Genomic DNA, 12,138 nt, shown 5'->3' on the forward strand with positions numbered 1-12,138 from the left:
AAAAAAAAAAAAAAAAAAGAAGCTGAATTTTGCCAGGAGGCTCAAAGACAGCCAGTAGGTTACAGAGTGAGGGCAGTGGAGAAGTAAAGGGGAAAAGAACTGCCATGGACTAGAGTCTAGACACAGAGGCTAGAACCCAGGCCCTCCATCTCCTCACCCTCACCCTAAATACCCACATCTGCCAGAGCCAACAGCAAAAAAAGCCTGAGATTTGCACTCAAAGATCTAGGTTCCAAACCTAACTCTCCCACTGACTAGCTGTGTGACCACAGGCAACTTACTTAACATCTCTGTGCTTATAATCTGGTAGGCTCATTGGTAAAATAGGGAAGACAATGATACCTACTTCATGGGGTTGCTGTGAGGATCACGGGGACAAAAGAAATGCTTTTATAAACTGCTCAGCTAGTAATTATAGTTAAGCAATTAATAAGCTCTAGCTCCAGGATCACTCATACTCCAATCCCCAGACACTTCCTCTGAGACTAAGGAAAGAGGTGGTATAAATAAATCCTGCCATGGCCGGCCGCAGTGGCTCACACCTATAATCCTAGCACTCTGCGAGGCCGAGGCAGGAGGATCACTTGAGGTCAGGAGTTCAGTATCAGCCTGAGGAAAAGCGAGACCCCGTCTCTACCAAAAATAGAAAACTTAGTCAGGTGCAGTGGTGTGCACCTGTAGGCCCAGCTACTTGGGAGGCTGAGGCAGGAGGATCGCTTGAGCGCAGGAGTTTGAGGTTGCAGTGAGCTACGGTGATGCTACTGCATTCCAACCTGGGGTGATGAAGTGAGACTCTGTCTCAAAAATAAAATAAAATAAATAAATCCTGCCATTTGTACAACTAAATAAAGAAGTCTTACACACACATACACACACACAGGCACACCGCCAAAATAGAACCACCACTTAAACACACCCAGGAAGTAAGCTGATGCCATTGTGCTTCCCCTACAGATAAATTTCAAGCCAGACAAGGATGCCAGTCCCCTCCCAACCCTTTGTTCTGAGCTGCTCAGCCTAGAGCCCCCTACCTTCTTCTTCAGATATTTATTAAAGACCCAACATAAACCCTGCTCCCCTGGCCTCCCAGCCCCAAGTCAGTGCCCAGAAAGCACCATGATGTGCTCCTCCTTCCGCTACCAAATGCAAGGGCCAAAAATGAAGCCCACTCCTGAGACCCTTGCCTGCCATCCCCTCAAGTACCCCAGGGAACTAATCCAAGCTCGGAGAGGCCGGGGGCAGGGGTGGGGGGGTGCGTGCAAGGGGTGAGCAAAGAGAAGGGCAGAAGTTCCTCTTATTTAATCAGTCTCAGGAGTCAGGGGTTTGGAGGGTCTCCCGGGTGGGCAGCGTTCCCACGGAAGAGAGCGGGGGGAGGGGATCACTGGATGAGATCAACAAGTGGAAACGTCAGAGGGACGAGCCCGGGAGGGAAGTCGGCACTTGGCGCAGGGCAGGGGGAGGCTGTAAAAAAGGAATGTGTCCCACTGCTTTTCACCTTGCCCCCCACGCCCCAAGACACAAACACATGCACTCAGTCCCCTGCTCAAACCAACCATGGATTATCTGGGGTTAAAAGGAGGCCAGAGCGGAGTGAGGGAGAGAGAGCCCGTCACAAAAAGGAGACCCTTCTCCCCTCCAAAGGCCTTTCAGAAATAAAATTAATGGAATGTGTCTCAGTATCATCCCAAGGGGCTTGGAGGAGGGGGCTGGGGGGGGAATGTGGGGGCTTTTGTCCCGGCTGCCCAGCTTCTCCCACATTGATCACCATGGCAACCAAAGCCCCCTGTTGCCTAGGTGATGGCAGCCGGGTCCTGGAACCCATACCCAGCATCCAAAGCGAGGGAGGTTATGGAGGTGGGGGGGATAGGGACAGAGGGGGAGAGAACGGGGTTTCTCCTGTGGCGGCCCCAGCTTTTGTCTGAGCTCTGGGATCAGGTTTCTTCAGGAAACAATTGGAGGCCTCTGGAAAAAACACACTCAGAACCTGGCAACAGGCAGAGGGAGCAAGGCCCTGGAGGCGGGTGGGAGGGTGTTGGCCAAAACACAGAGCAGGACAGACCCTTCCCCACTCCCCTGCTCAGAGGAGGCAGCTCAAGTGGACAAGGCGTGGAACACAGGCACCGGCACCCCCATGCGCGGCGCGTGCTGAGGACGGATGACCAGACGCAGGCAGCCGTGATCACCACCTCCTGCCACTGCTCTAGCCCTGGCCCACCCCGCAGAGCAGAGTCCCAGCTACTTCAGGCCTGGGGCAGGGAAACGAGGCAGAGCAGAGATGAGGACGGGGCTGGGAGAAAGCGCTGTGGAAGCCAGGATGACAGCCAGGGAAGAAAAGGTGGGGCAGGGACAGAACACAAACATGCACCTAAAAAGGGGGCCTATTGTTCCTCATCTCTACCGAGGAGGGGCTGGAAGTACCAGGCCAGCAGTGCCCCAGCAGGCACTTGGGTTTGATTTTAGAAAGGACTTCCGGCCAGAGAGGGGTAGAGGACGGGAAAGAGGACAAGAAGCCAATCTCTGATAGGACCGTTTTCCTCTCCTCTGTCAGGGACTAGGGAAGAGTGGCCCTGCCTGGACACAGGGGAAGCGGCATGGAGAGGAGTCTGAGCCCTTGCCCGTGAGAGGTCTCTGATCCCTGCACACGAGCCTGGGCCTTACTGCTTGTGCCCCGCACCGCCCTCCCCACCACAGGCACGGGCAAGGGTGTGCATGTGGGCACCCCAATCTCGTCTTCACTGAACACAGCCCCACGGTCCAAGGACGTCAACGTGAATTCCGCTCAAAGTGTTGGATGCCCACCTTTTGGGGGGAGGGGAGATAGCAAGAACCAAGCCCCGGGTCCAACCTCCCAGCCCAGTATGCAAAGAGCCAGAGGTCCGTCCAGAGTGCAGGCACCTCACCAAGTCGTGAGGCCAGCACGAGGCAGCGCTCAGAGATTCGAAGGCACGGCTGTCCCACCTCAGAGCCCTTGCCTGGTTCCGCTGCTTGCTGTGCCACTCCCTGGGTTTCCAGAGGTGCCCAACCCTGTCAGCACTGTGGGGGCTGGGGTGCTTGGAGTGGGATGAAAACGTGGACACCTAACATGGCTCGCACAGAGAAGAGGGGTGCCCACACCCTCCCCACTGCCCTTTTCTCTCCCACTACAGGAGGAGACAGGGCTGATCCACCCACTTCTCAGCAGGTTCCTGCCCCAAGCTGAAAGGGGCCTTAGAGGTACAACCCCAAATTTTGCAGATAAAAAATGTGGGGCCCATAGAAAGCAGGTAACTGGCCCATGGTCACTGCTTCTATAGCAGCCCATTTTTGTTTGGCCTCCTCTTATTGCTGAAAAATCTTACTAACCCTGTGACTTTGAGGTGTGCTCCTCTTGGAGTAAGACCAGATTCCTCCATGAGACTCCTTCTGGACTCTGGCTCTCTGAATAGCCAAGACTGTAAGAAGGCCAGGATAGGAGCGAATTTGCCAACTTCTGCCCTCCCCACCTTCTCACCAGTGACAAAGGGACAGAGACTAGATGGGCCTAAGCCAAGAAAGCTGAGACCAGAGACCCCTACCCCCCAAAGGGGTGGTTTCTACACCCACCCATCCACCACTCCCAGTCCTAAGAGCCTTGGTGTTCCTTCATTCACTCCCATCCAGCCTTGGGCCATGGGCAAACCACTATCTGAAGAAGCCTATGCTGGGTTTTCCCTACTACAAAAAGTATAAGGTACAAAGTGGGCAAGGAGTAGCCCCAACCCTAGACCAAAAATGGTCCCCACCCTCATCCCTTAAAACGGCCTCATATCCTAAAAAAGGCCCCAGTATCCTTGGGTGACATGCTGCCCAGAAGGCCAAAGAGAACAGCTCTACCTCCAGTGGGCTGAGGGGTGAGAAAGAGCTGGCACCAGGTGCCCCACCCCCACCCTGTTAACCAGCACTCTCCCAGGACAGCCCAGACATGAGCTCACCATCCTCATAGCCCCAGGGTGAGGGCAGGATCCTTCTCCTCACTGGGCTGGCACAGGAGGGGCCGTGCTTGGGTCACCCAGGCATCTGTGCTTCCAGAGCAGCTTCTCACCACCAGTCCCCAGTGCAGGGGGCACTACGGGGAAGAGACCCACCTCCTGGCTAGAACACCTGAGCTCACGTTTTAATCAAAAAGGAGCCCCTCTTCACCTACTTCCTTCATTTCTTTTTTTTTTTTTTGAGACAGAGTCTCACTCTCTTGCCTGGGTCTAAGGTAGGGGGTGAGGCTGAGTATCCTCCAACTCCACAGACATACTGAAACAGCGACACACACACATACGCCCACACTCGTATTCCCCCTCTCCCCCTCTGAAACCTGGACTGGCTCCTGCCTGCCCCACCCAGCTCCACCCGCCCTGGCTAGGCAGGTTCTGTAGAGACCTGCTCTGCACTCACTGTCTCTCTGGCACTCCCACCCCTATCCCAGCTCTCAGAAAAGTCCTTGCCCCCTAACACAGCACACACAAGCACACACCCCCATGCACTCACACACACACACACACACACACACACACACACACACAAGCGCACACCCACACGCCAAGGCACCCCATTCCCCAGCCTCCCCAGACCCTTTCCCAGCCAGTCTTGAAGAGAACATGGGGAGGGGGAGGGGGTTGCAGGAGAAAGGATGAGTAATCCTTTTGGCATCTGTTCCAGGTGGGGGCTGGAGGGAAGAAAGGACACTAAGCTGGTGGGAAGGTAACCAGGACTTCTAGATGCCTGGGTGCTCCACTGAATTTTCACCAGCGGGCAGGCCCCACAATTGCCACCCACTGGGCTTTGAGCTGCTTTCTCCCTCAGCTGGGGGAGAGGACTGGCCCCTACCTGCTCACCAGGTGAGCTGTGGAAGAACCAAGAAGGAAAACAGGCGCCTCAAGGTGTCCTCAGGGACATTGGGAGGTAGGTGAGCTGTGTGGACCCCTAAGCCAGCTTCCTGTGCACTGCAAAATAAATGTTTCCCTCTTTTCATAGCCCGCTGTCCTAGGTATGTCCCCACTGTCCCTGACCCCAAAAGACCTTCAAAGCCTGCTCACCCAGCCCCTGCCTTGAGGAACAAGGAAGTGGAAAGCAGCCACTTGGGAAGGGGAAGTTAGCCAATCCTAGGCTCGCTGTGGCTGGGGAGTCGAGTTGTGGGGAAGGAGTGTGGGGGCGGAACATATGGGGACACTGTCAATGAAGGCTGGATTGTATGGGAAAGCAGCAGAGTGGGCCTCAGAGTGTGAGACGCGTGTGACTGGGGGCAGGGGGCAGGGCTGGGCTTCCTCGTCCTCAGCCCAAGGCTGCAGACCTGCCACATCGGCCAGTTCTTACCTGAGCCAGCCTGAGCCAGCCGACAGGCCAACCAGCCCCACCGCCTCCACAACCCCCCTTGAGGTTCCCACTCTTTTCTGAGAACTCTCAACTCCCCCATCCCTTATATCTGCCACCTCCATTCCTGGAGTAAAGCAGGTGACAGAATGCGTGTTTCTGTTCACACTCAGATGTTTTTTAAGTTACTGTGTTCACACCTCGGGCTCAGCACCTGTTCCTGTCTAACCCCCACTTACCCTAAAAAGCCAGAGCCCCCCTCCCCAGACCCACGACAAACACTCTCTCTCTCTCTCTCTCTCTCTGACCAGGCTGAGAGAGCCAGGAATGCTCTGGTGAAAGCAGGGGTCTGAAGGACATTATTAGGGGGCTGTGGGAAAACCTTATAGACAGTGAGGACCAGGCCCCTCCGAATCACAAACAAGACCGCATGGGCTGTGGTGGCCAGAGCCTACAGTCACACCTTTCCCACAGCTCCCATCCAAAATAGTGGCCCAGCAGGGAGGAAGAGGCCGGTCCCGGGAGAGGTTTCTGCCCAGAGAAGAGCCCTGCCCAAGGCTCACAACAATGGGCTCCTCCTAGACATGGAGCCAGGTTCTTCCATGAGATCCCACCTGACTCCCACCCTAAGGGACAAACTTCTCTACTCCTCAGGCTGACATCTGGACTCCTGTCTGCTTTTCAAGGGGACAGGGGAATTATTCAAGTTCAAACTTAAAGGCAATAATGAGCAATCAGATCTAACTGGAATGAGAGTAGGGAAAGGTAAAGAGACCACCTTGGGAAAGGAAGAGCAGTGAGGTCAGATAGAGCTGACCCAGCCTTTTATGAGCTGTGTAATCTCAGGTGAGTCGCTCACCTTCTCTAACCCTCAGTTTTCTCATCTATTCAATGGGGATAACAATGCCTGCTTCAGAAGGTTAAGAGTTTCCAACGAAATAACATATACAAAATATCATGAAGTCTGGCACATAATAGATGCTCAATAAAATGTCGGTTCCCACCTTTTTCTGCTTTAGGGTGTACACAGCCAATCTCTTCCACATCCTGCTCCCATAGCCTCATTGTAAGAAGAAACACCCCAGAATAAGATGGAATCACCTTTTGGTGCAGGGTTGGCCCCTCCCTAACTTAGACCACATCCAGGTACTGCCTGAGAGAGCAGCCAAAACCCCTCTTCCCACTCTCTGCTTCTTTCTTCAGGGGCTCCTAGAAACCCCATCCTCCCTCTTCTCCTCCCTCCTTCCTCACTTACAGTGAGGCAGGGCCTGGGCTCCAATCACCTCCCACTCGCCTCTAGGCTTTAGGCCCAGCTGTGTGTAGAGTGGCAGGGAAAGGGAGCCCCAAGCTTCCACCCCACCCCAGCCCCCAACCTCTTCCCACTCTCCCCATCCGTGCTGACTGCCGCACCCTGATTACCAGGATATCCTCAGCTCTGCTGATTCCAAGCCTGCTTCTCCCAAACCAGTTCCCAGCTGTCATGTCTGTAATTACCAACCTTGCCAGGGGCATCAAACAAGCGAGCAACACCTCATTTCCAAAGGGCCCCACCATAAAGGGCCTCTGCCTCCTATTCTGTACCAAGCAAGGTAGAGGCAAGGGATGCAAAGATTCTCCCTGACCCACCACAGTTCTGTCCAGATCACAACAGAGAAGGTGGCAGAAGGCTGCCCAAGCCAGATCACCAAGAGACAGGAAAGAGAAGGAGAGGACCAGTGCTGGGCAGAGTGTAGGTAGGATTCACTCCAGGCCTTCCCTTCACCTCTGCTGCCCAGATCTCATGCACCGGCTGACCCACCTGTAGTGGCTAAGAGGAAAAGTTTCGGGTCCATTCAGAGAGAGGGGAAGTTGATGCCACGTAAAGCAGGGAGATGGCTACCCACAGGGATGGGGGTAGATGCAAGACAGGAGGGAGGTGCCAAGCAAAAGGAGAGGAAAGAACACGTTTTTAGCAGTCCCGTCCCCAGCCCAGACTCTTACTGGGCCTCTCCTCCCCTAACACCTGTACCCCCACCAACCCCACAGGACAAGGAAGGAAAGAGATGATTAACTGTGTTTTATAGGCAGGGAAACTGAGGCCAAAAGATCCAATAATACAAACGCCAGTGCTCGTTCTTGCTCACACTCAGCCTCTACTAGGAGTGCCCTCCTCAGTCCCTCCCTGTCGGCCTAACTCATCCTTTAACCAGCCAAGGTCTATCCATACCAGGGAATGCTATTCAGCCATCAAAAGGAATGAATTACCGATACATGCTACAATGCGGATTAACCTTGAAAACGCTATGCTAGGTGAAGGAAGCCAGATATAAAAGATCACACATTGTTTGATTCCATTTATATGAAATATCCAGAATAGGTAAATCCATAGAGACAGAATGCGAATTGGTGGTCGCCAGGAGCTAAGGTGGGTGGTGGGGGAATCGGGAGTGACTGCTTCATGGGTAGGGGTTTCCTTTCAGGGGGGTGCAACTGTTTCAGAATGGTGGTTGCACAATATTGGGAATGTACTAAATGCCTGTTTCACTCTAAAATGGTTTATTTTACATTATGTGAATTTCACCTTAATTTTTTTTAAAAATCTAGCTAAGGGCACATCTCCTCTAGGAACCTTCCCTGTGCCCGACCCTACGGCCAAGCTCTCTTCCTCTGTGCTCAGGTGGCCTCCTGAACACACCTCCACACAGCCGCTCACCGCGTTACAGTGAATCGACGTGTTTATGCATGTCTCCCTGTGAAAGCCTGCCTTAATACCTCTCTGGCCCCCGTGCTTCACACGGCTCCTGGCAAATAGTAGGTAGTGCCTAAGAACAAGAGCAGAACCAAAAGCCTAGCTCTCCCACCCCACTACCCAGACCTCTCTCCCTTACAACAATCCTCCATCAGAATCCAGACTAGGCCAGCTAAATGAGTGCTTCTATGTGCCAGGCACTGTGCCACATGCTGTCTCTAGATTATTCCATTTAACCCTCACAAGCCTAAACAGCAGGGCCCATTATTAATTCCATTTTACAGGTGAGGCTTCAAAAAGATACCTGTTTTGTCTGAGGTCACAGAATCAGGAAGTGGCAAAGTCAGAATTCAAGAGCAAGGGAAGGAGGCCACTGGAGGGACCAGGGGTTCCTTGTGGAAAGGCTCAGTCTGAGCTTAGAGGATGGTGCCCTAAGATACCTACGAGGCTGGGGAATGGGGTTTAATAATTCGCCCAAGGTCATACTGCTGTTAAGTACTAATTCCAGCCAACTTTCTGGCTCCCTGCTTTGGCCCCACAGTGTGGGGACCCATCCTGGGAAGAATAAGCGAAGGAGAAGACCGGAGTTCCTAAAACTCAGAGGGGATCAGGGGAGTCCCAGATCTCTTCGCTTTTCCCTCTTCGACCCAAAGCTTCTATTAGCCAAGTTCCCTACCCCCTAACTGAAGGATCTCTTGGAAACCAGATGAGTACATAAAAGCCTGTCCTGCTCTAGGACCAGAGAAGGATCTTCCTCAGACCTAGAAGGATCAGAAAGAGCAGAGGGAGACACACCAGAGGCCTGCCCCGGAAGAGTTAGAGGAAATACAAGTCAGGAGCAAGACAATGGGTGAGGAGGGGCCAGTGTGGCCACTGGCTTCCAATCTGGAAGTACTTTCAGAAATGGCACTTCCTATTGTCTGACCACAGTTCCTCCTCCTTGGAAGAGAGCCCCCACCAGTATAGTACACCATGCAAGTGAGAGTGTATACAGAGCAAACGAGGAACTCCAGAAGGCCAGGGCACAGCATCTCACGCAAGTGCCTTGCTAGCCATGGGAACCCTAACCATCAGACAGGTGTCGAGTTTGGGGGAATCATGTATTAAAAAGAAGAAAATCTGGTCTTTTCCTACTGTGCCCCTCTCCCCAATCTCAACATTTTCTAACCCTCACTACTTTTATCTCCAGGCCTTAGGAAGGGTAGGGAGCCCTGAGGACTAAAGAGGGAACATTGCAATTGCACATGCCTATTAGAGACTTTAACATTCCAATTCCAATTGCCCAGAGACCCTAATGGGCGTGTGCAATCACAGCCTCAGCTCTTACAACTCGGTGTCTCAACCCAGCCTCTGGCAGCAAGAGGAAAATGGCTGAGAGTGTGCCATGGGGAAACAAGGCTAGCATCCTAAAGAAGGACATGGCCAGCCTCTTCCCTTCGCCCTAAAAGAGAAAGGACAAGAGAGAGGAGAGGAAAGGAGGTAGCTGCTGCTTCACTGAGGAGAGAGACATCCACTTCCCAGGTAGTCACTGACTTCCCCCCTACACTGTGCTGATGATGAGTATAGCCCCAGACAGAACAGACACTCAGCCCTGGCCCCACACCCACAGCTCCATCCCAACCATGCTTCTCACCAGGGAGAAAGGAAACTGTGATCAGCCACACAGGCTAACTTGAAGAAAGTGCTGAAGAAGCACCCCCATGCCACCTTCTCAACCCCATGACGGGGAATCTAAGCTGTCCCCTACCACGTCTCATCCTTCCAGGCATGCTTCTTCCTCTTGCTTCCATCCCACACCGAAATCCCAAGACTCCTCCGGAACTTTGGGATCCTAGAGGTGGGGCAGAGTTAGCAGGCTCTAAAGCAGCAAACTCCAAAAGAGCTTTCCAAGAGAACTGTGGTCTGGGGGGGTTGAACCACAATTGGGAAACCAAGAATGGAGCCTCTCCAAGCACTAGAACCCAACCTATGATAGCTAAGGAAGAAGTTCCTCTTATTCTTCTCCCTGACTCCTCCAATCCCCCAAATTCCTCTAGGACTAAGACAAGAACCCTTATTCCCTATTCCCCACAACACACACCCTCTTCCAGAAAAACTCATCTCCCAAAATGGGCACTTCATAAGACACCTCACTCCCTCCCATCCAGAGGTCTCAGATACTTAAAGCACTCCCCAGAACCCAGGCAGGGCCATCCAAGAAGCCTCAGAATCCTGCAGACAGCCTTCCCTTTGGGCTTACTACCAGGAAAATCTGCCTGCAAAGACAAGAGGCACCCCCAAGACACACTCAGAAACACACGCACCAGCTAAGGCAGGCACACACATTGATACTTACCCATCAACACAGTTTACACACAAGAGAACACAGATTCACTCACACCCCTTCCCAGTACACAGGTGCACACACACCCATCCACATGTACCCCGTTCTGCTCTTACATACCCACCTTCCTCAGTACCTATACACCTCTTTCCCACAAACCCCTCTCCCAGTACACACACACAGACTCACACCCCTTCCCTTGAGTATACACATAAATACATATCCAAACACACAGCAGATGCATGGTCAGCTGCTTCCTGGGTGCACACACACTCTAGAACAGAAAAACACCTATACATCCAAACCTAGGGGCCCACCTGCAGGAACATGCAGCACGTAAAGGCGTGCACACACACACACAAAAACAAAGAATCATGCACACTGATCCTTCACCAACCCTTTAAAACTCACTCACGTAGAGCCCACCGTCCCCTAAATGGGTAAATATGATTGCGGAGAGGGATGCCAGCCCTATCCCCTGGGCCCCCATAAAGAGTCTACTGCCACCAACCCCAGGCGCCTAATCCCTGGGCCCCCATACACAATCTACTGCCTCCAGCCCCATCCTCCGGCTATACACACCCCCCCACTACTCTCCCCAGCCCGCTCCCCAGACCACTCTACACCCTGAACACATACCTGCCCCCTCCCTCCCCACACTCCTGAGGTGTGTATGCACCCCAGAACACCCTCGGCTTCCAATACCTCCAGACTCCGATCCTTCCACCGCCTCTCCCCCCACCTCCAACACACGCTCCCAGTCTCCGGCTTCGACCGGCTCCCCTGGGATCATTAAGGCCCCCGCCCGGCCCTGGCCCAGGAAAGTCCCCGGCTCTCCAGGCCCGGGCTCCGCCCCCTCCCCGCGCGCCCCTTCCTCTACCCAAAGTTGGGGGGGTACTCCGCTGTGCAGTGGGGGAGAGGACCGGAAGGGGGTTGCCCCGAGCCCCCCTTCCGCCATAAGCCACCCCGCTCGCTCCGGGGCCGGGCACCCCCTGGCCCCTTGCAAGATTGTCCTCCTTTTCAGTTTCTTTTTTTTTCTTTCTTTCTTTCTTTTTTTTTTTTGCAAACTTTGCCCGCGCCCCCGCGGCCCGGCACTCACCCGCCGCTGCGAACTGCCGGGTGGGCTCCGCGGGCGCCCGGCTCGGCCCGGCGCCTTTGTATCCGCAGCGCTCCGGGTCGCTCCGAACTCCGTGCTCCCGGACGGGCAGCGCGGGCGATGGGGGGTGTTAAGGGGGGCTCTTGAGTCTGGTCACCCCCTGCTCCGTCCCAGACCGCTGCCTCTTCCCCCTCAAGGCCCCGGGGGCAGGGGGCCAGGGGGGAATAGGGGGCGCTCAGGCTCCCATGGCGGGACCAAGGATCAAGGAATCAGGGATCAGGAATCAGATCGGGAGCCGGCGGCCGAGGGGGGAGGGGGCGGAGGGGGAGGGGATGAGAGTGGGGGGTGCAGGGGGCGGGGGACGCGCGCTCCCGGGTGCCGCCTCCCGGCTGTTCCCGCAGCCGCCGCCCCTCCTGCCGCGGCGTCCATTGTCTGCGGCCCCGCTCTTCCCAGAGTCGCTGCTCCCCCAGCCCTTCGCCTGCAGATGCCCGGCTGCCCTCCCCGATCCTGGGAATCAGCGGTGGCGCTGCGACCCCGGCCCCGAACGGTGGGCAGGGGGCTGCTCGAGTCTTGGCCTTGGTCCAGCCCTCAGCCCCTCTTGGGGCTGTCTTCCTCGACCCTCCTGTCAGGGACGGAGCCCCCAGACCCCCGGGGCTGGCCATAGTCTCTCCT

The 12,138-nt window shown here is 54.7% G+C and overlaps 1 protein-coding gene across 1 annotated transcript in view; it reads right to left on the bottom strand.

Moving 5' to 3' along the window:
- Positions 1-11,565, bottom strand: part of VANGL2 (VANGL planar cell polarity protein 2) — a 24,505-nt gene extending 12,940 nt beyond the window's left edge. Inside the window, exon 1 of the mRNA XM_012639534.1 lies at positions 11,470-11,565. The gene's annotated coding sequence lies outside the window, so the exon portion shown is untranslated. The remainder of the gene's footprint in view (positions 1-11,469) is intronic.
- Between the last annotated feature and the right edge of the window lie 573 nt (positions 11,566-12,138).

The sequence above is a fragment of the Propithecus coquereli genome, unplaced genomic scaffold, assembly GCF_000956105.1.
Source record: "Propithecus coquereli isolate 6110/MARCELLA unplaced genomic scaffold, Pcoq_1.0 Scaffold140, whole genome shotgun sequence".
Taxonomy (NCBI): Eukaryota; Metazoa; Chordata; class Mammalia; order Primates; family Indriidae; genus Propithecus; species Propithecus coquereli.